Source organism: Centruroides sculpturatus, unplaced genomic scaffold (assembly GCF_000671375.1).
Source record: "Centruroides sculpturatus isolate CEXI.00-Female unplaced genomic scaffold, Cexi_2.0 scaffold736, whole genome shotgun sequence".
NCBI classification, from domain to species: Eukaryota; Metazoa; Arthropoda; class Arachnida; order Scorpiones; family Buthidae; genus Centruroides; species Centruroides sculpturatus.
In genome coordinates this window covers 565,926-589,765 of record NW_019385055.1, presented here as the reverse complement: position 1 = coordinate 589,765, position 23,840 = coordinate 565,926, and the positions used below count along the sequence as shown (strand labels likewise).

At 23.7% G+C, this 23,840-nt stretch overlaps 1 long non-coding RNA gene across 1 annotated transcript in view; it reads left to right on the top strand.

The window, feature by feature from the left end:
* LOC111634022 overlaps positions 1-23,840 on the top strand; it is a 59,163-nt gene that overhangs the window by 6,499 nt on the left and 28,824 nt on the right. The window contains exon 2 of the long non-coding RNA XR_002758132.1: positions 818-958. This is a non-coding gene — a long non-coding RNA (uncharacterized LOC111634022). The remainder of the gene's footprint in view (positions 1-817; positions 959-23,840) is intronic.

Below are 23,840 nucleotides of genomic sequence, written 5' to 3'. Positions count from 1 at the left end.
CACTCGTTTCTCGTCATTAGGCTAACTATTATAATACGGTTATTGCATATGGCTGCGACTATTGCGGTCTGGAATTATAACTAACGAGGTGTGAATATTTAACGTTATTCCAAAAAAAAAATATAAATAGCAATTTTAATTATTTAAAAAAAATCAAAATGCCCGTTTAGATATTAAATTAATATCACGAATGACGGATTCCCTCTTTCGCGTCTGGTTGATTTTTCTCTATGACAAATCTCGTGCGACGCGTAGTCGATCGGACTCCGCCCTTTATGGAACTTTTCGATCGTAGATTTCGGTTGATCGTTTCGTGGGGAGGGGGAAATTTTGCGGTTTTTTTTACGGATATTTTCTAGCATCTAATTGGTAGTTGCCGATAAAAATCGGCGACTTTTTAACCGCGTATAGGTATAATTCGTCGAATTCGAAGATAAATCAGTAGATAATCGGGCATTTAAGGATTTATCGGTAGACGCGTTAAATGTCGGCCGAGAACTGCGAATATTGATCCGAATACATTATAAGCAAACAATTAAAGAACAGTTTTATATGGAAATTATACGTTTAAATCGCATTTCAATTTCGAAACACTTTTTAAAATAAAATATTAATATAATTTCTTACGACGTAATTAACAACGAATTTTAAAATATTAAAAGTAATTTCGGTAGACGAGAGCGTAGAAATTCCCGAAAACAATCGGGGATATTTTAATAATAATAATAATATTTTTTCCCTTCCTCCTCGAACCGATTTTGGCGTATATTAATTTTATTTCTGGTTTAACGAGTATTAATTTTTATCTTTTTTCTAGTGTCTGGCTGCCGGTGGATTAACAGTTGTACAAGATTGAGAATGCATTATGGTCACAGGGAATTACGATCCTGACACAAAAATTCTACCAAAGCAGGATATAATTCCCTAAAGCAATTATTACTTAAAGACTTCTTTCAAGGTGGGTATTATTCTTAATAAATATTTATTAACGGTTTAAACAATATGTTTCAATTAGGCATTTATATCGTATACCATTGTTAACATTACAAGTTTAAGGTGGCGTGCCGTAGCGCCGAGATTAACGTTTTGCACGTGATTAATTACAATGGCGTCACGTTAATTGTCGTAATATTTTAAACATTATATACCGAAATACGTTCTAGATGTTCGTATATTGTTACGTTTTTCTCGATAATTTCCAAATCGCGATCGCATGCAACCGGTACTCGATATTGTTTGCAGAATTTCCATGTTAACAAATACTCGGGATGACCTAATTTATATAGGAAATATCTCGAATAATATTTGAAAGATAACTCGCGTAATTACGTATATACGTACGTATGTTTAATTGTATACACTCTACAGTAGCAATTACATACATATATACATTAATAAACATTTAATTACATATACACATACTTTGATATATTTAATTGATTAAAAATAGATAATATATGTACAGTAATACCTCGACTTACGCTACCCCGACTTATGCGAACCCAGAGTTACGCGATTTTCAAATCTCGTCGATTCTTCTTTTGTTTGAACGCCGCGCAACTCTTGATTACTCACTCCCTCCACACTATTGTTCGGCTTACATGTTCGGACGTGTCGCGCGGAATCGACACATAGCTACAATTTATTTTGTGTTATTTATTTCTGTGTTTGTAATATCTACGGAGACTCGAGAGACTCTGTGTGGTGATTTCTTGTAACCGTGAACGAATCAAAAGACGAGATAAGATTAACGACAACATTTATTAGCTTACATACATCTGACTTGGATTTTACACAAATTGCGAAATTATACCCCGACTTACGCGAATTCGACTTAAGCTGTTATCGCTCGGTCCCACCTATCGCGTAAGTTCGGGGTATTACTGTATATAAAGAGACGTGATTTTTCATTAAAATTAATCAAATAAATAAGTCGGTTAACTAATAACGTAACTTAAACTTTCGCGTAGGAAATTCCGATTAAATAATACGTAAAACTTTTCGAACCGTTGTTTTTAAATTGTCTAAAGAAAAATCAAGTAGTTAGGCGTGCGAAATTTGTTAATTGTTTAAATGAAATTATATTTGATAATTCTTAAGTATTTGATATAATTTTTTGAAGTTTAATAAGTGATTGTTATAAAAGTTAAGAATTTAAGTAAATAGACAATTATTCGTTTAATTTCCTATATCGATACGTCCGTTTAACGAATATCAAGAAATATCTACGACCGCGAAAAAAGTTACGAAATACAGAACAGTTTATCGATTTTTAAACGGGTTTCGTTTAACGATTAACATATTATGTCTTTCCAATTTTATAATTATAATTAAATCGTAAATTAAATTATTGCGACAAATCTATATTTTTAAATCATATTATATAAACTTACCCATTTGTAATTGTGTTAGAAGGAAACGTTTGACCGTATAATAATCTAATTTTATTTATTAATGTAATACAATAAGTATTGTTGTTTTGCATAATAATTCTTTTCCAAACTTAATAATTGTAGATACTGCTTTATTGATTCAAAAATAGGTTTTCTTTTTTTTAATGTCAATTGGTTGTATTAAAGTATCTATAGTTTTAACAGAAATTTATTATTATTTTTTTTGTAATGAAAACTATTAATCATAAAACTATCTAGAAAAAGACAGTAATTGTAATATAAAGTTTAGAAGGATTAAAATATTGATTTTGTTAGAGCAAAAGGAATAAATGGAAAGATTATATTTAGAAAGAGTGATATTGATTTGTAAAGAAATTAATTTTGAGATAAATTAAACTACCGAATAAACGTTGTTATTATCCTTAAAAATGAAAAATTTGAATATTTTGCGCTGTTTTTTTTTTTTAAATAATGTTAAGGCACAAGCTTTAATGGCAACAACTAATACACTCTTTACAGTGGCAAATCCTCTGGGTGGTCAGTTTTTTTTTAAAATATTTATAGAAAGTTTGCTACTTTTATTTAGGTAAAATCTTGATATTAAAAAAAAAAAGTCCATTAATATTGAAAAGGAAATTTGCTACATTACATCAAAAATGCTGTCATTAAAATTGAAAAGTACATGAAATCTAATTTAAGATTTTGTTTTTTTTTTTTTTTTTTGAATTACGTAAGTAAAAAAAAGGTGTTGCTAAATTATATGTAATATATTTTTGATTAAAAAATATATTTGTAATTGTCTGTACTAAAATTTTAAAAAATTCTCAAATTTGAGGATTTTTAAATTTGCATTTTTTTTTTTTACTTGATTTTATGAAATTTTATTAAAGTAATGTTTCTATCGTTCAATAATTCATTTTCGCAAGTGTCAGAGATTGATACAGCGTATATTGATTTATTTGCTGTAAGAATACATACAAAGTTTTATTATGAACTCTTAAGATTTCATTTATATTTTAAACATTATTAGATAGGAAATAATGCGATATAAAATTCTAAAGAATGTTTATTGAATTAGAGAAATGTATTACAAGAATTGGTTACATTGTTGTTAAGTAATTTTAATACATTTTGATATATTTAATTTAATTTTTTTTTTTTATTATAAGGTTAAATTTCTCAGAAAAGAATAAATAAATATCTTAAATGAATATAGTATAATTTACTTTCTAACAAAACAATTTGTATTGAAAAATTCCTTTGTGTTATTTTAAGCGTAAATTAATTCTGAAAAGAAAAAAACAAACTATAATTAAATAATAGGAAATGAGCTTATTTTAATTTTAGACTATACTGAAAATTTATTTTTCATTATAGATTGCAAGTTATAGATGTAAGCTATTGATTTCCTTTACAGGAATACTGTTACATAATTTAATAGAACATAATCTTGGAAGGAATCACTTATTTTAGCATTTTTTAAAATCATTTTATAACTTTTTTATTAAATCATACATTTTAAAGTAAGTAGGCTTGTTACAAGTTTTTGTTATTAACCATAAAGCTATTTCAGTACTTCAAATAATTTTAATGGCTTTTCTTATTACATAAGATAGAGCAAAGTTTGTATTTCATATCCTATATCATATTTTATGTGTAGTGATATATTTTATGCAATAAAATATAACCGGTTATTGTTTTGCATTTTAATATAAACAATTCTTAGGTATGAGGAATTGATAAAAGCTTGATAGATTGAAAGCTAGTTAGATAAGTCATGGTGCGTGTGTTTCAAATTTAAATATGTTTTAGTTTGTGTATATATGAGATTTGTTTTATAAATTGCCATATTTGTTTTCATATAACAAACATATGTTAGGCAGCAGCTTTTTAAATAACATTTTACTTAGATAAATATTATTCTAAATTCAGATTTTCAAAATGGAATTTGAGACAATACGAATTGACTTTTCTTTCTGTTGAATAATTTTAGGTTTTGTAATTTTAATATTAACTGATATTTTGTCTTATTCTCAGCTTTAATTTTTAATATATAATTTGATTAATTTGTAATAAATCATTGAATATTTAACAATGAATGAAAGCCTATGTAAGATTTTAATGTTTTGTAATATTTACAATTATTTCTATTTAATAAATTTATCTTAAGATCATTATATTAAAATAATTTCACTTCTTATTTTTATTCTTTTGTTTCCTTGTCATTAAAAAGTTATACAGTATATTGAAGTTAACAATGATATGGGAGCATACAGATAAGTAATGCGAAATAATTTGAATGAATAACAAAATTCGGTTTCAGACAAAATAACAGGAGAAAGAAAGCTTAAGTCTGCTGAAGTTTTGAGACAATCCAAAAAACTGATTGAGGTTGGATTCTTTCCAATAGCATTATAAACTTCTACCCATCGGTAGAATTTGGAATGTTTTAAAACTTTGTTGTCTCCCGTTTGTCTTATTCTGTTGTTTCACCTGTAAGATGAATCATTTTAAATGAAAAGTTTTATGTAATATTTAAAATTTTTTTTTCTTGTATGCATTTCAATTGTTTAACATGAAATCTTAAATTTGACGATGCCAAAAATTTAATGTTATAATATTTGTGGACAAAATATAATAATAAACACACAAAACAATGTTACAAAACTTTCGACGCTAAAAGGATTTTTACTTTTTTTTTTTTTTTAAAGCTTCGTCAGTTACAAGATATTTGAACACTGCAAGAGTAACATACTTAGTTTATTTGAATATCTTATAACTGATGAATCTTAAATGAAATAAAGTGCCTTTAGTATCAAGTGTTTTAACATTGTTTTGTGTGCTTTTTCATTACATTACATTAGTCTATAATGTCGGGATTCTACATGCCGTATTTGTATAACATTTTAAATTTTATGAATTTTTTGCAAAAAACATAATCTAATTTAATAAAGATATTTTTCAAAAATTTTAATAAAAAGAATTTGATAGAGATAATGAAATTAATGTGTGTGGGTGTGTTTGTTTTTCATTTCCTCTCAAAATTTAAATGCGTTATGCAATGATACATGTTGACTTAATGTAATTTAAATCCATAAATGTATATGAAAATTATAAATTAATATCATAGATACATCACTTTAAGATAAAATTGCTATATTTGAATTGTTTTTTAATAATAATTATAAATTATTTAAAATTTTGTTGATTTATGTATTTCAAATTTAAAAAAAATTTATTCTTTTTATTAATTTTATAATTATTTTCAGACTGCAAAAATATTTATATATTTTTAAATTATGTATTATTTGTTTTATTTTTGTATAAAAGAACATTATTGTAATATTGTATTTACTAATTATTAATTAATTTAATTTTTATTGATTATGTTAAACTTTAGAAGTATGACATCATTAGTAAGTTTGTAAACTATTTTGTTATTGAAGTACTGAATTGAAAAATATTGACTTATAAGTTGACCTAACTTACAAAATATAATTTATATTCAAATATATTAATATTTTAATGTCACATTGTGTATCTTTCTTTAAATTCCAGTTGTTATTTACTACATAATTAAAGAAAACAAAAGTAATTATAATTATAATTAAAGTTGTTATAATTACTTTGCGTATGAAGAGAATACCAATTGCATTTAGCTGTACAAAAATAATTATTGAACTAATGCAAATTCATATCAATTGAATCATTTTGCAACTAATATTAACAAAAATCTTAAAGAGAAAGATTTGAAATTTCAGGTTTTAAAATTCTTTGGCTAAAAATATATAAATGTACATTGATAATGTTTAAAGGAATAAAATGTAATTTGAAAACAAATTGCATTTTATTCTTTCACACGATGCTCATTGGAATGTAATATAATCCAAAAATGCATGTAAATATATGCATATGTAAATTGAGTATTATTTTTCTTCTAAATCTTATGCTTACTCTAATCTTTATCAGATAGCATCTGTGGGTTTTCTCTTTAAAATATACTATATTATTATCTTTAGAAGTATGTGACTGTTTTAATTCGACATAAAATTATTTCTTTAGCTTTATCGAGATATTAATTTATAAAAGATCTTCTAAAACATAAAATTTAATTTCTAACTGATAAATTGCAGATGGTAGACAAATAGTAATAGTTTTTGTAAATTAGTAATTATGAGATTTTAAAATGTAATAATGTATATAAATAGTTACGAAATCATTTATCAATGGTAAAACTAGAAACAATGTACTGCACGTTAAGAAGTATAACAGTAAATAACGAAATATAGATATGATATTTACTTCAAAAATCATTAAGTAAATTTTGGAATAGAATTTTTTTTTTATTTGAATCATTTTTGTATATTTTCATTTTAATTATTGTTTAAACACTTTGTTTAGTATGAAAAATATATTAAAATCTATTCTGTTGAACTAATAAGACAGAAGTCTTGAAAACATTTTTTATTTAAAGAATGAAAAACAAGAATTTGAATTGTTGGTGATTTGAGCTTATTTAAACACTTCTTTGAATTCTGGAAAATAAAATGATGATAATATAGATAATTGCCAAAACTAAGGACGTTCTTTGTTAGCAAATTCAAATTACGAAGCTAATATACAGAATTTATATTGTCATTATTGGAATAGAATCAGATTGGTTTGACTATGATTTTATCAAATAAAGAATAATTTGCTATAGAATGTCTATAATCTTGCTCTAGGAATAAATAAATGTTATGTATGTTTAAGAAAAATGCATTAATTTTGACATTTTATATATGCTAATAAAACAATTATTCTTAAATGACCTTACTCATATTTAAATTAAACTGTGTCCTAACATTACAGATTAATATCATATAAGAGCTTTAGTAGAATTATTCCGACATTACTTTTGTAAATAGAACAGTATTCTGCTTAGCTGTTTTAAATTTGAAAATTGATTCATTTATTAAAATGAGATATATTAAAATATGTAGAATTTAAAAGTAATATTTGTCTTACGGAATTAAGATTAAGATACTGTATTTATCTTGTTCTTTGAAAGACATATTTGAGACTCAGATCTTTATATTTTATTTAGACAATGGTTTTGATTTCTATTCATTTTTGGGAAGATTTCTTTTCTTCTAAATGTTAGCTATTTAGATTATTTTGGTTTATATTTCTCCTTTGTAACAGGTTTCTTATCTTATTACTAATAAATGTCTTATGTATTAAAAACCAGAATAAATCATCAAATGCAAATTTTTTCTTCAAAATATTTTATATTTGCAAGTTTGCAAAAATTTTGTGCAGCTTTGAATTCTGTTTAATATAAAAATAATACATATTGTTATTAAAATAATTTCAATTACATATAATATTTTCTTTAAATTTATTACTTTGTAAATCTGAAAATGTCTTTTATTCAACAGTCCCATACAGATATCATTCAAAGTTATCACTTTTTATATTTATTGTTCAGGGAATTACTCAATAATTTATTTGAAACTAGACTTGTGTATTGTAAAATTCTATGAAAATATCAAATTCTGTTTGCTGTGAATTGTTATTTCTAGTATATTTTTAAATTGTTATATTTTCAATTAATATAATTGTAAAATCATTTCACAAAAAAAAGTTGATTTTCTACAGATAAAATAAAGCTCAGCAAAAAACTGCAGTATAAAATATTTATTGTGGTTAGAGAATTATTTAAGTGTACATCATATCAAAATTTATAGATCTTTGAATTGTATTTAATATTTCCATAAAATTCATGGTTCTCAGTTGATAAGGGACTACATATTTGTGTCGATTGTCTCACGGATTTTATAAAATTAGTAATGCCGTCAAATTGATAGTTATATGTTAATACCTGTCACTACTATTTTTTCCTTTTCATGAATTTTTTGAAATTTATGATTCTCATTATAAATAGTATACAGGTAAAATATAATGAAACATTTTCTTAATATTAAAAAAGTTCTTATTAATTTTTGGATTTTTAATGTGGTTGTAGAAATAGAATAGACACCTTACTTGCTTTTCCAGTAGTTTGGAATGGTTTTTTCAAGTGTGGTACTATCATTATGATAGTAAAAAGATGCTTTGTGATGCAGTTTGTCTTATTAATTATACAAGAAAAATATGTAGACAAAAACATAGATAAAATTAAATATTTCACTTTTTGTGGAAACACACAACCATATTTGTATTTTAAATCTTATAAAACTATATAGTTCTGTTGATTATTAAATTTCCAGAAACAATTTTATTTTGACCTAATTTAAATGTTAATTGTTTCTAATGGTTCAATGTAATGTTTGCAAGATGAATATACTTTCAAAAGGGCTAGAAATGAATTTAAGCTTGTATTAATAAATCAGAAATAGAAAATAAGACTTAGTTGAAATATTGATTTTTATGAAGATTTTTTTTTTTATCACTTCAGTAGGTGAAAGTTTTATAGTATTCTGTTGTGTGTATAGTATAATAAGGTATTGGTTAGTCAAATAAACTAGAAATGGCTGGTTTGGATAATTGATTTTTTGAATAATTGGTAATACCAGATTTTTATATCTCTTTAAATGTAAAATACTTGAAAGGTCATAAATGATATTGTGATTGTGCAAGTAGGGAATATTTACTAAGTTACTGTAATACTATTTTTTTTAAGTATTTCAAATAATAATTCAAATGTTTTTCTACAAACAAAATTGCTAAAGTTTACTTACTTTATTTTTGATAAAACAACTGTTTAACTTTATATTAAAACTTAGCCTAATTTAAAATTTTTAAATGTAACTATCATACAGAAGTATTTTTAAATTTCTGTTATTTATTAAAGATTTCTTTATTTGCATTACTTTAATAATTGAAATAGTTCTTAAAAAATACGTCAATAAAATTTAAGGAACAATTTAATAGAGAGCGTAATAATAAATAGTTTTCTTTTTTGAATAAATAGTTTATTTAAAAGGAAATTGCTGTTTTTAATTTTTTAGGAAATTGAAATGTTGAATTTATCCAATTATTCTTTGTCAATAGCTAGAGAGAGAGATTTAAAATTTATATTATACAGTAAAATGGAAGTTAGATTTTTGATATGAATATTTTATCAGAATTTATATTGAAATAATTTAAAATACTGTGAGAATCTAACTTTTAAATAAACTTTTAAATGTATATATTAAATTTTTCTTATAAGAGGAAGACATCTTTTATGCTAATAAATAAATAGTAACAAAATACTTTGTGAAAATCTGCTTTAAAATAAAGAGGAGAAAGTGTTCTGTTTTTAAAATTAATTTATCAAATTGAAAAAAATTTAGGAGCATTTTAAAATGTCTTTACATAATTGCATTCTTTTTTATTTATTTATTTTACACTGTTTAGATATAAAAAGTTTTATCATCAAGACTTCCAGATTATACTATAAATAAATCAGTTATTTTAGAAGAAATTTCTAATGCTCGCCCAAATCAATATTACGAATTTTATTTGTCTATTTTTCATACAATACTTTATATACTATATATTTAAAAAAGTATTTAACTTAATGTTAAAATTTTATTTCTTATAGTATGTAAATATAAGATATATGATATTATTTTATTATATCAGTATTTATTTTTATTAATACATATTATAATTGAAAAATAACAAATCTTTGTATATCATTGACAGATAGACATTTATTAAATTATCTGCTCTTTATTACTGTGGAATGTAGTAGTAGAGAACAAATAATAATGTGACAGTACTGCAATGTGAGTACTTTGCAATAACAAGTTTAAGAATTGAAATATATCTTGACAATAATCATCAAGCTTTTATATATATATGTGAGACATAAATTTTTATTTGAAGTGAATCTCATGACTGAATTAAAAATTATTTTCAAATAATAATTCTGTTAAAGAATTTTTTTTCTACAATACAGGACATTTCAGTTAAATACTGTTGTGTATTTCTGAACAGAATTTAAAACTGTTTATTCTTAATTATTTTTACGATATTTTATTTTTTTATATATAATTTAGTAACAGTTTTTTATACGTGTGCTGATTTTTGAAATTTTTTTACTTAAAATAGTTTTCCTGAATTTGTTCAAAAATTTAAGATGAGAAATTTTATCTTTTAAGCAGAAATGAACAATAGACAATTTTAGATTTAGATGAAGATTAAATTCAATTTTGTTTAAAGTATGACTTGCATAACTATTAATTGTCTATCTCATTATGGTTCACTAGTTTCTTAAATAAGAAAGGAAAAAACGGCTAATTGTTCTTGAAAAATTAATAAATTCTTCTTGTTTAATTAATACTAGAATTTCCTGTTTTTTATTTTACAGCTCTTTTAATATTGGTAAATAAAAATTGGCATTTTTAATTTAAAAAAGTTTCCTAACTTACAGAAGATTATTTAATTGGAAGAAATTTTAATGGCACTGAATATGCTTTAAAAAAATAGATTTGTTAAATTGTTACTTTTATTAATAAAAGATAATTTTTAAACCTTTTCTTTCATATTCGAACTTTTGATATTTGAAGTAAGGATTTTATATTATCTTTGACACTATTTCCCAAAATAATTTAAGTTAAAAATGTAGTAAAGTTGCTAGAAGTAATTAAATTACATTTAAAAAAAAATCTATTCACCATATATTTCTAACAAATATAGAAATCTACATTACTGTTAGCTCTTCATTTATAAGTCAATACATTAAAAAAATAGGTATTAAATTAGTTTATTAATTATAACACAGTAAAAAGATACGTTTCTTAACGTCCATTTTCAATAATCTAATTTTACGAATCTTACTAAATTGAATTTATTGATTTATTAATAAATTCTTTATCACATCGGTTATAGTTACAGATATTAAACAAATTATTAATCACATTAATAATACTAGTAGATACTATAATTAAATTCAATTTCTTATTATACTGTATATGCTTTTTGTGTTTATAGATAAGATAAATATCGATTTAGTGAAAAAAAATGAAAAGTTTAGTTAATCTTGCAATTTTTAAATCATTTATGAACTTACTTCATTAAACTTAATTGAATATTTCATTATTTAATCAGTAATCTATGTATTAAAGCTTTTTATTTGTCTAAGTCTGATTTGATTAATAAATTGCATATTAAAAAATTTATATAAATTTCATGAGCTTGGATTTTGTACTCGCTCTTACTTGGCTTATATTTTAAATAATACAAATTTTGTTTTGAAAACATTTTTAAAAACACCTTAAATATTCACTAAATTTAAAGATAATGCATATTATATAATCATTACATTTTATGGGTTAAATTCTAGTTTATTATTATAATAATAATAATTATATTGTAATAGAACATAAAAAATATTTAGAATATAAAATTACACTTGTGTGTTTTTATATGTGCTATAACCATTTATTTAAATTTTACCAGTATAGTTCTGTATATAGAAATTTTATTCTATTTGTTTTTTTCAATTATTTTATATTGATTTATTTAATTATATTGTTTTTAAATATTTTATTAGAGAGAGAATTTTATGTTTTATATATTTTTTAATTCATTCATCAAATTTCTGGATGGATAAAAATATACTATATGAAAGACTTGCAAAGATTAATATCTTTAAAATTATCAAAAAAAATTTTTCCTATGTTTACAAATTCTTCTTCTTCTAAATTTAATTTTTAATCAGATTGAATTTTGGATTGTAGTTCTAAAAATAAATCTTTGTATACTTAAGTTAGAAGAGAGTAATCTTATATTTAAATATACGTGAAACTATCAACATTTTGTGTATTTATATTTTTTTAAATGTACTGTAAAATATGGTCATAAATTATTAATGTTTTATAATCATTATATCCAAATTTAGCCCGATCATTTACGGCAGTTGTGGGTGTATATTTGTTAATATTTTATCTTATATTATGTAACAAGATTCTATAACCTGGCAATTATTAGTTACCGTGAATCCTTTCATTTATAAATAGAGAATAATATATAAAACAAAATAACAAACTGCATATTTTAAAGATAATTTTGTTATTGTTTTATCATTACTATGAATAGTTCATACAGTTAAAAAATTATTATAGAACCATAAAGATATAATAATTTAATAACAACAGATTGAATTCCACAGGATATCCCACATGAATTTGGCTGTACTCACTGGAAATGATAGAAATGATTTTAGGAAAAGGACATTTGCTAGAAACGTTTTACATTATTTAAACACATAGAAACTTATAGAAGATGCTGAAAGTGATATCCTTGTGCATGCATTGGTAAAGGTGCATCTATGCACCTTTACCAATGCATAGTCAGTCTGAATATGATTATGCATACACAAAGGTGCATAGATGCACCTTTGTGTATGCATAATCATATTCAGACTGACTTTATGTAAAGTATTGATATTGAAAGCTTCAATACTTTTCAGAATACTTCTCTTAAGTTTGTGTAGTTTTGGGATTAGTCTCATATACTTTTAAATATCCCCTGTAAAATTTACATCACTGATGATTCATTATTTCAGTTGGATCTGTTTTAAGTGGGATACCATTGTATAATTACTCTAGAGAAAATCTCAAAACTTAGATTTAATGGCTATTAAAGTAATGAATTATTATATGTTATCATTTATTTATAAGTATATAACACTTCTATGAAAATTGCACTTGTAATAAACCACAGTAATAAATCCAGATTGGCTTCTTTCTGTTCTGAAGGTCATTTAAGATGACTGAAAACATTTGAAAATTAAAGTTGTACTACATGTTAAAGATCTGAGTAGTAGTACTGTGATAGGTATATAAGACACAAATATGTTGGACAATTTGTTGTTTGTTAATTTTTTCCAAATATGAGATTACTGTTTACAATTTCTTTAGTTTTACTTTCTAGAATTTACAATAAATAACGACTTTTTATTAGATTTTTATCAATTATTTTTTATTGTGATATTTTAACTTGTTAGGAAAGTAATTTTTCCATCAATATATTACATTTACATTAATACAGCTTTTGTTTTATATTAATGTAAACAGAATTAATACTTTGATGTATATTTAGTTGTATTTAAAAACAACATAACAGTTTTTTAATTTTATCATTTAAATAGATGCTAATATTTTTATATATTAAGGAACATCATCAAGATTATAAAAACAAAATTATTATTGAACATACCAGTTTAATGACATTAATGCTGAATTTGATTACAATGCTTTATGTTTCAAAGAAATATGAAAGGAATGTTGTTAATAATTCATTTATAATTTTCATAAATTTATAGTTTGTTTTATATTATCATCATAGTTTTAATAATATTTAAGGATTTTAAAATCATTAAAATGAAATATTTAATTAAATTTAGACATTAGATATTTTTTTTTTTGTCTTTGTGTAATTAAATAATTGAAAATAAAATAATTTAAAGATAAAGGATACTGTTCTATATATAATAAACTAATAAGGAATATTATCTGCAAAGCCACTTGTGTTTTATAACTATTACATAAGGAAAATAAATGTTTAGTTACGAGGATTATAAAATGACTGACCACGTTTAGTTAATGCTTTTTATTCAATGATTTATTACTATGTATTGATTGCTTTAACATTTATCAGCTTAGTGATGTATAAAATAGTATAAAGGAAGCAACTTCCATTTCATTGTTCTCTTTGAGTTCATCTCTGAATTTATGAACAGATAAGTGCAGTGCAAACATTTGTGCTTCTGAAGGCAGTAAAGATTTTTTATTGATAACAAAATTGTAACATTAAATTAAGAATTAAAATTAATATTTATAGTTTATTTAAGGTATTTATGTTATTTTTTGTTTTATATATTTTAAATAGACTATTCTATTTAATTGCTTTATTTTAAAAAATATATGAAATAATAATTAAGCTCTTTTAGCTAAAGTAGTTATATCTTAATTATAAACATTTTAAATTCCATAGTTACTTGAATAATCTGTGCTCTTTTTTTACAAAAAATCGGCACTGAAAGTCAGTGCATGGTTTATTCAAAAACAGATTTGATGATGCAACCCAGAAGTTCAGGGTGCTTCCAGTTACTATGTGTTTTGCTTATTTTGTTAGTGATAAATTTTATTTATCAACTGGATGAGTTTGCTTAATAGAATGACACTGTAGTTGATAATTATGAGCAATATTATTAAACATTTTTGTGTTACTAATTTCATGAAAATGAGGATAAATAAAACAAGTTAAATATACAACTGAGACTGACAATAAATGATCTTTTTACCTAGCTTACCTCTTACTGTAAGCTATTAGTCTGTTTGCAGTTTTTTTATCTTTGATTCAAATTAAACAATGAAAAGAAGTCATACTTTCCTTTAATTAGTAAGTAAGTTTGTTATGAAATACATTACTGAAAATTGCAGATAAATTATCTTTATCAAATAGATAATACCAAGAATCTAAATTATTTTTATATCTTTTAATAAAGTACAACATGGATTTGTAAAGCGGGTGTTGCCATATTGAATGCTACAAAACAGTGTGAGTAGAGGTTGCTATTGTCTTACAACCGTCAATTAGTAAAATTTGTTAAGTATGCAATAAATTAAATTGGTCAAGTACTGTTTAAACTAGTATATTAAAAGTTGGGTTTGCAGATTATACAAGAGTACAGAATATTTGAGTAAATATGGTTGGTATTTATTGATTATAATATTAATAAAAAAGAATATTGAGTTTATTTTGAAAATATTATATTCATTGTATATAATTATTAGAATTTAAGTCATAATATTTAATACTTTTTATATTTACTTAAATTTCGCTAAATAGTAGACTTAGATAAAATGTATGACACATATGATAAGCTTACATATAATAAGTTAAATATATCATTCGCAGATATTATTTTTTTTTATGAACTAGACAATTAATTACCAGATAATTATCATACATAATCTGAGCTTACAAACATGATCCTGAGTACAAAACTATTGAAATTTATTATTTACTATTAATTATAATAATTAGCACCTAAATTAATGTCAGCCAAAATGCTTACTGATTTTTTGATTGTTATATTGAAAGATTAAATTTTATTTATCTTTAATTTATAAAATTTTATATAAATTATTATGTAGAATTATTGATAACAATTATCTGCTTTTAGTTTTATAACAGTTGTTAATTATAAATTATGTATGTAACAAATACTACAATAATAAAGTTTGTAATATTACTGTATTTATTTCTATACTTTGAAATATCTTGAAAAATCTGATACAAAATTGCATTTGGAATCGATTTATAACATAGTTAGTTATCACAAATTACTTCTTCCTTCCTTGGATACAATATTGTATAGCACATAGCATATAATTTGAATTGATTCTTAGTAACTAACTGTTCTGTAAATTGACCTTTGATCAACATACTTTAATAATTTTTACAAATTAAAATTTATTTAAATGATGATAATATTTTAAAATATATTTTCAGTCTATTTTAAAGGTATAAAACATATAATTTTTTTTCCTTTTGATTTTCTTACAACTAAATAATAAAAAGTAAAATTGTTTGTTCATAAGTAGAACTTTAAATTCAGCTTAGTGTAAATATATTTTGATTATTATTGATTTTATATTTAATAATAATAATTATTATTATTACAGTAGAAACACATCTGTATATGAAATTATTGTTAAAATGTTAAAAAAATCAAAAATAAACTTTAAAAATTTTTATGATAATAACTTGTATTGCTGTTGACTCATTAATAAAATTAATCATCAAAAAAATATATTAATATTTGTGATGTAAAATAAAATATGAACATCTTCCTTTTAATGTTTTGATTTATGAGTAATAATTTTGAAATTCATTTCTGATAAATGATTATAAACAAGTAATTGAGGCTATAATTTCATTAATTGATAGATTGCCTAAAATAGCAATCTTTTTAGAATTTAGATAAATCTTCACTTGTTTTTCTGATTAAATATATCCTAGAAATAATGTTGCACATATTTCTGTAATAATCTCCAGAAGTTTTTGAATAACCAATTTAAAATGTTGTTTATTAAAGATTGAATTATAATTTTTTTTTATTTAAATTGAAATGTTATAAGGTTTAATTTTTTAATATATATATATATTATAAACATACAAAAATATTCATAGAATTTTAATTTTAGTTTTACATTGTAATTCAGATTTAATTAATTAAATTAAATTAATTAATTGAACTAAAAAAAGAACGCTTGCGGATACTTTTGAAAAATAACATTATTATGAGCTTTTTAATTATAAAATATATTTGAAATGTTTTTCATCAGGAAATAATCAGTTGTTGAGTGTTATTTTCACAAAATTTATTGATGTGATTGAGGATAATTATTTATTAAAGAATAAGTTATTATCATTTTATAAGGCACATTAAGATTCCAAACAAGAATTCTACATAAGAAGCAAGAAAACAGTAGTAATTTATCAAACAAGAATTTTATCAAATTAAATACTTAATCAATAACTTGACTTCTGTAATATAAAACTATATTTAAGTTTTGTGGAGATGTATATATTGTATACTGTTTCCAGAAGTATAAATTGTTTAATATTTTGTTTTTATGACATTGGAGTATTGTAATTCTGACAATATTTTCAGTAATTACTTTGAATTTTGTACTTTAAGATAGTATTTGACTATTTGATTTATTATAATTCATAGATGCAGAGAGTAATAGGAATTTATTAGAATATTTTGAAATTATATATATGATTTTTCTACTGTTTGATATATTTTTTAAAGTTATTTTAATAATTTCTTATATATGAAACAATTGATTAGATTTAACAGAAAAATGGACAGTGTTCCTCAATAAATATTAAAAGTCCTTATTAAGATTTGTTTTGTAACAGTTTTACATATTTTGTTATAGAAATGTTAACTTTTCTGAAAACTGCACTTATCATAACTATTCTATTCAAATCTTTAAAATACAGTGTACATATTAAATGATCTTAGCCGAAGCCAGAAGCGATAAAAATACAGTGTACAGTCGACCCCCCTATAACACTGTTGATAATTCCATTTTATATGAATTCCATATTGTATGAGTCACTTAGATTTTACAAATACGTGTGCAGGGCTGTGAACGGCTCACGTATTTGTAAAATCTAAGTGACTCATACAACATGGAATTCATATAAAACGGAATTATCAACAGTGTTATAGGGGGGTTCACTGTAATTATAATTTTCAGATGTTTTCAGTAGTCTTAAACAACTTTCTTTGGGACAGAAAGAAACAAATTTCAATTTAAAAAGTAGAACAAAAGATTCTATTTCAATCATCTTTTTAAATTGAAATTTGTTTCTTTCTGTCCTGGAGGTCATTTAAGACAACCGAAAACATCTGAAAATTAAAATTATACTCTAGTTTAAAGGTTTTGAGTAGTAGTAATGTAGAAATCTTTACTCATTTGGGGGTGTTGAACATGAAAATGATAAAAAAGTGTGATTGACTCATTTCAGCATAATAGAGGGATGTCATTATTTGAGTAACCAATCTTGATTTGAGTATATATGGCAACATTGGTGAGGGTCTAGTAATGTCACATTTCAATACATCACAATTGCTATTTCTGTAGCTACCTCTCATTAGACAGATATATATATATCAGTACAAAGATGAAAAGTCCTTGGTATACCTGAACATACCATCTATTATAATTCCAGTTCCACACAGTGAGGATTTGCCTATCTCTGAGCCCTGAAAAAGAAGGTGAGCTTGAAGACAGTACAATGAGTGATTTTACAGCCTTGACTCACAAATATGTAACAACTTTTCAAAACTTACATGCTCCTTCATCTTCTGCACATGTTTGTTGGCCCACAAGTGCAACAAATTTTAAATGACCGTGATTTTGATGCCACACTCACTCCTGATGAGAATATATTTTTTGGTATAATTATTATGTAGAATTATTGATAACAATTATCTGCTTTTAGTTTTATAACAGTTGTTAATTATAAATTATGTATGTAACAAATACTACAATAATAAAGTTTGTAATATTACTGTATTTATTTCTATACTTTGAAATATCTTGAAAAATCTGATACAAAATTGCATTTGGAATCGATTTATAACATAGTTAGTTATCACAAATTACTTCTTCCTTCCTTGGATACAATATTGTATAGCACATAGCATATAATTTGAATTGATTCTTAGTAACTAACTGTTCTGTAAATTGACCTTTGATCAACATACTTTAATAATTTTTACAAATTAAAATTTATTTAAATGATGATAATATTTTAAAATATATTTTCAGTCNAGATAATACACACAGCCTGTACAGAACTTCTGGTAACATTTGAGAAAGCTGGTTGTTAAATGACACCGAAAGTGCACATTCTTCATTCTCACTTTCATTGAATTACAGTGCTTTAACAATGAACATGATGAGTGTTTCTAATGGCAAATTGGAAATATGAAGAAGAGATGCAGCTGTAGTGTAGCAATGTTAGCTAAGTTTTGTTGGAATCTGAAGCATGAAACTACTCAAAGTTCAGTGCGAATGGCAGGCAAACAAACACCAGATTTAACACACACATATATAATTGCTAGTATTATGTTAGCATATGTTTAAATTATGACATTTGAAATATTAAAATGTTTTGTTTTTCAAAAATGAGAGCAAGTCTTGACAAATGAAGTGTATATTTGTATTCAGGAGGTTGAAATCTATACGAAGTATTTTTAGTTACTATAGCACAATATGCTGCGACAGATTAAGCACTTGGTGGGCCCAAGCACAACCCAGCTTTGACATTTGTTCTAAATACTATGTAGTACTATCAAAAATCCAAAATTAAAACTGGAAGAGATAACTTTTAAAATGAAAACCTTTAATGCTTTTGCTGTAAAAGTGTGAAAGGTTTTCATTTTACAATGCTACCAAATCAATTTATAACTTAATTTTAAAAAAATATGTCAATAGGTTGTACAACTTGCCCAGCAAAAAAGTTAAAATTGTATATGGCATCATCCGTTACAAGCTTTCATTGTAAAAATTTTTATATTATTAATTATTAAAAAATAGAAAATAGCTTAATTTTGGGATAGAAATGAGTTTTTATAAAAAAGAATTGTAAATGCCAACAATGAGTGCAATCCCACTCAAGATATGACACATGTAAAAATCTATATTCCCACCCCCTTAACCTTTAACCACCAAAATTTAATAGCATTGATGCACCTAATATATAAACCTACCTGCAAAATTTCAGAAAGTTTTGTAAAAAGCACATGAATTATTACACTTTAAAGTGGGTGAACAAAATTGTACCTCCCCCACAAATGCACACAAACATCCATCCATACATATAGAAAAACCCCAACTCTTTTTACATTTCTTGTTTCAAGGTCTCACGAGTCCAAAAAGGTAAAAATCTTGGATGGTCATTTTTTGACCAATCTCCACTCCATGCTCTCTCTGTTACATATAACAGGGAAAGTAAAATACTGATTATTAAATTTTAATATTTGACGGTATGATTCTAATTAGTGACTAAAATGAAGTGGATTTTACTGTTTTGAATGGATCTTTGATGTTGATTGTAATAACCAGTGAATACAATAAAACTGTGCTTATTGTATATAACATAAACAATGATATAATAGATGAATACTTACTTTATAATGTTTCCATTGCAAAAAAAGTGATACTAAAAACACCAATCACACCAAATTCAAATTAAGAACTTTTTCATTTGTTTGCACAATTTTCAAGGAAAAATTAATTACACTTACTTGATTGGATAATAGGTACTGTATGTAAATGCACAAAGAATTTTAAATATCACTTATTACCTAAGATATTTTATCATGGTTGAAAATGAAATTTTATTTTTCAGTTGTTGAGTAATAAAAACTTTTACTGATCTGTTTACTGCAAATTGTTTTGAGGAATCTCTGTCCAAGCTTTACAGAATGTATCTCTTTTTGAAGCTACTAAGTTTTGGAGGCCCATGACAATCTGATTCCCCAAGTACGCACTTCTTATGTCTGTGTGGTGTTCGGCCACTGACAGTATGACTCAAAAAATTTGTAGAGCAATTTAATCTGTCCTACAACATAGTTCCATAAAAATATATATAGTCATAATTAAAGTTCTTTCTATATTCTAATTTTAAATATTAAATTCATAAAACAAAAAGACTTCATTAAACTAATAATTCTACAAATATATACAAAATTGACATTACAGCGTTACTTTCTAGTACAGTTCAAAATTTGTAATAGCGTACAGTACATGTCTTTCTAATGCCGAAAGACTTGTCTTATTTGATTTTTATTATATTACAAAGTATTTTACTAATAGCCAAAGTAACAATTCTGCAATATTTATGTTATAAATACAGTCTATTGAGAATAATGTAAATATATAATTCTAGTATTGTTTATTTTAGTATGAAAAAATAATTAAAAGTTTCATCTACCACTGAATTTTTCATAATATGAGAATTATTTTCTAAAGAATAACCCTTAAGCGTGTTATTTAAATTCCCATCATATACAATAAATGAAAGGCATTTTATTTACATTGCGAAAACAATCCTAAAATACAGTTTTTAATTTTCAGTTGATGTGGTCGCTACAAATTTTTTTTTGTTGTTTATTTCATCTCTTATGATGAAATGCACCTTGTTTATTTTATAGTGGTGATTTAGTGTTTATTTACTATCTGTATAAAAAAATGAGTATCCATTAATTCCTTACATTAACTAGTTCATTTCTAAAAACAATTGAGTAGGAATTTTTTTTTTAATTATTAAAAGTATGTGGTTTCTTATGGGGTAATTTGATAAGAGTTAAAAAAAACAAACAACAAAAATATTTTTTTATAAACTTTTATTACAAGATATAAAGATGAGCCGAAAAGTTCAGAAACATTATTAAAATAGTCTTTTACCCTGCTTTTAGTTTTGTGTGATTGGATTTGCTATTTCAAAATAAAATATTTCTCATTCCTACTAAAATTACATTTAGATTGAAGCTTTTATCATCTGCTTTCTGCAAGGTCAAATTTGTCAATTATGTGATGTAATGAATTTAACTAAACATATCTTGCTGCAAAGTTAAAGTAACGAAAACAATTTAAAAAAAAGACAAATTCATTATATTAAAATAAAATCTAAATAACTAAAATTAATTTTTTCTAAATTTTTCTTAATTTCAATATTAATTAATTATAAATAATATAATTTAATTATAAACTATAAGTATAGTTTAATGTGACTAAAAGAAGAAAAGAAAAATCCTTAAACTAAATTTTTCAATTAAAATTTCTCGTGTTTACAATTGTAACAATTGAAAAAAATTATAATTCAACAAATCATTACAATCGGTTTGGACACACCCAGTCAACTTTATAATTACTTTATTTACACGAATGACTCATAACTCACTTATATAACCATAAAATAATAAAACTTTTATTTATAAAAAAGCAATAGAAAATATTGTTTATAATTATCTTTTATGATTTGAGCTGAACAATAGAGATTAGAACCGAGTCAGTCATCTTGGCTATGTTGTAATGGTCAGAAATGCATTTATTTTTTTAAATTTTTATGTTATATTTTAAATATTTTTACTATCCGTTTATAATATAAAAATATTTTATGCAGTGTATAACTATAAAACTTTTTGTTTATATAATGTGCTTACATTAATTGATAGTTTAGAAATATATTTTTGTCTATGGCATGTTAGTCTATGGGGAATCTGTTATAATTTCAAGCAAAAATTTAAAACGTTTTGTATGCTATGGCACATAATTTGCAGGATGTTTTATTGAATAAGTTTTCTTTCTGTCAATTAATATGGATTTAACGCTTGCTACAGATATATTTTTTTTAGGAAATGTTAGTTATTTTACAAAGTTATTTCTATTTAAGTATTTATGATTTTTAATTTAATAGAATGCTTAATTTTTTAAATATAGAAAAAACTTCTGTGCTCGCTTTTGCTCTGCTAGTAATGTTAAAAGTATTAAAGTTACTAAATTTATCATTGCCAGATTTTCAGTTTTTTTAATATTTGTTTAATTTAACATTATATTTTTTAATAATTATATTTACTTAAGATCTTTGCAATGCATATTGTATAGATTATTTTAAATAATTAAGCAAACACTTATTGTACTTGAATCTATTCATTCATAAGATAAATTTCACTTGAAATTTGTTAATATTGTATAAGTATTAACATGTTTTAATTAGAATTCACATTTAGATTGTCATTTATAGATTAGAATAAGACAAGTATTCATTCCAATTAAAAGTACAGTGTTAAAACTATTTATAGTTTTAACATTATATAACCAAGATAATATAAATTGTTTTTAAATTTATATACATAGTAAAATTAAAAGATTTATTTATTTATTTATTTTTGTTTAGATATAGATATACTTAACAGAATCTCACCTTTAAGAAAAAGAACAGACTTAGAGCACAACAGATTTTATAATATGTGTAGTTTTTTTCTTAAATTAAACTGACATTGGAAAACAACTTCCTCATTAAAAATCACCTAGTCAGTTATTTTCTAAAATTGGAAAAAGTATTTCAGTAATTATAAATGTAATTAGAATTTTAAATATTCTGAATGCTCATTCAAATATGAATTTATAGGTTTTTATTATTGTTTGATGTGAACTTCATGGTCTTACTACGATATTGGTATAATATAGCAATAATTAAACCAAGAAAGATACCAAAATATGCATACTTTGCTGGTTTATTGGTATCTTGGTAAACTTCATTAAATATAGATTATTTGAAGTACAATTTATAGTAAGGTATTAAGTATATTTGTAATAAAACAGTTCGTTAATGAATTATTATTGTTTATAATCAATAAATAATCTGTTATTTTTTAATGGTAATTCATATACACATGCTTGTGAATATGAGAGATTGAATAGGAATAGTGAAGCTACATACATAAATATGTAATATTATGTAGCTTAACTGTTTTTATTAAATAAACAATTAAAGCTAAATAAAACATACAACACAACACAAATACATATTGTACTTTTCTGGAAACTGCACTTGCATAAACTGCAGCACTACTGCTCAGACCTTTAAAATGAAGTATAGTTTTAATTTTCAAACGTTTGTTTCTTTCTGACTTGGAAAAGGTCATTTAAGATGACTGAAAACACCCGAAAATAAAAATTATACTCCATTTTAAAAGTTTGAGTAGTAGTACTGTGGTTCATGTATTGTGTGTTTCAGGTAGCTCAGTTGTTCTTATTCCATCTTTTGTACTTACATGCAACTACTTTTTTACCCATCAATGTAGCAGATATATGTTGATAAATATTTTCATAATTTTTTGGCTATAGAATGCATAGTATTAGGCACTGGTAT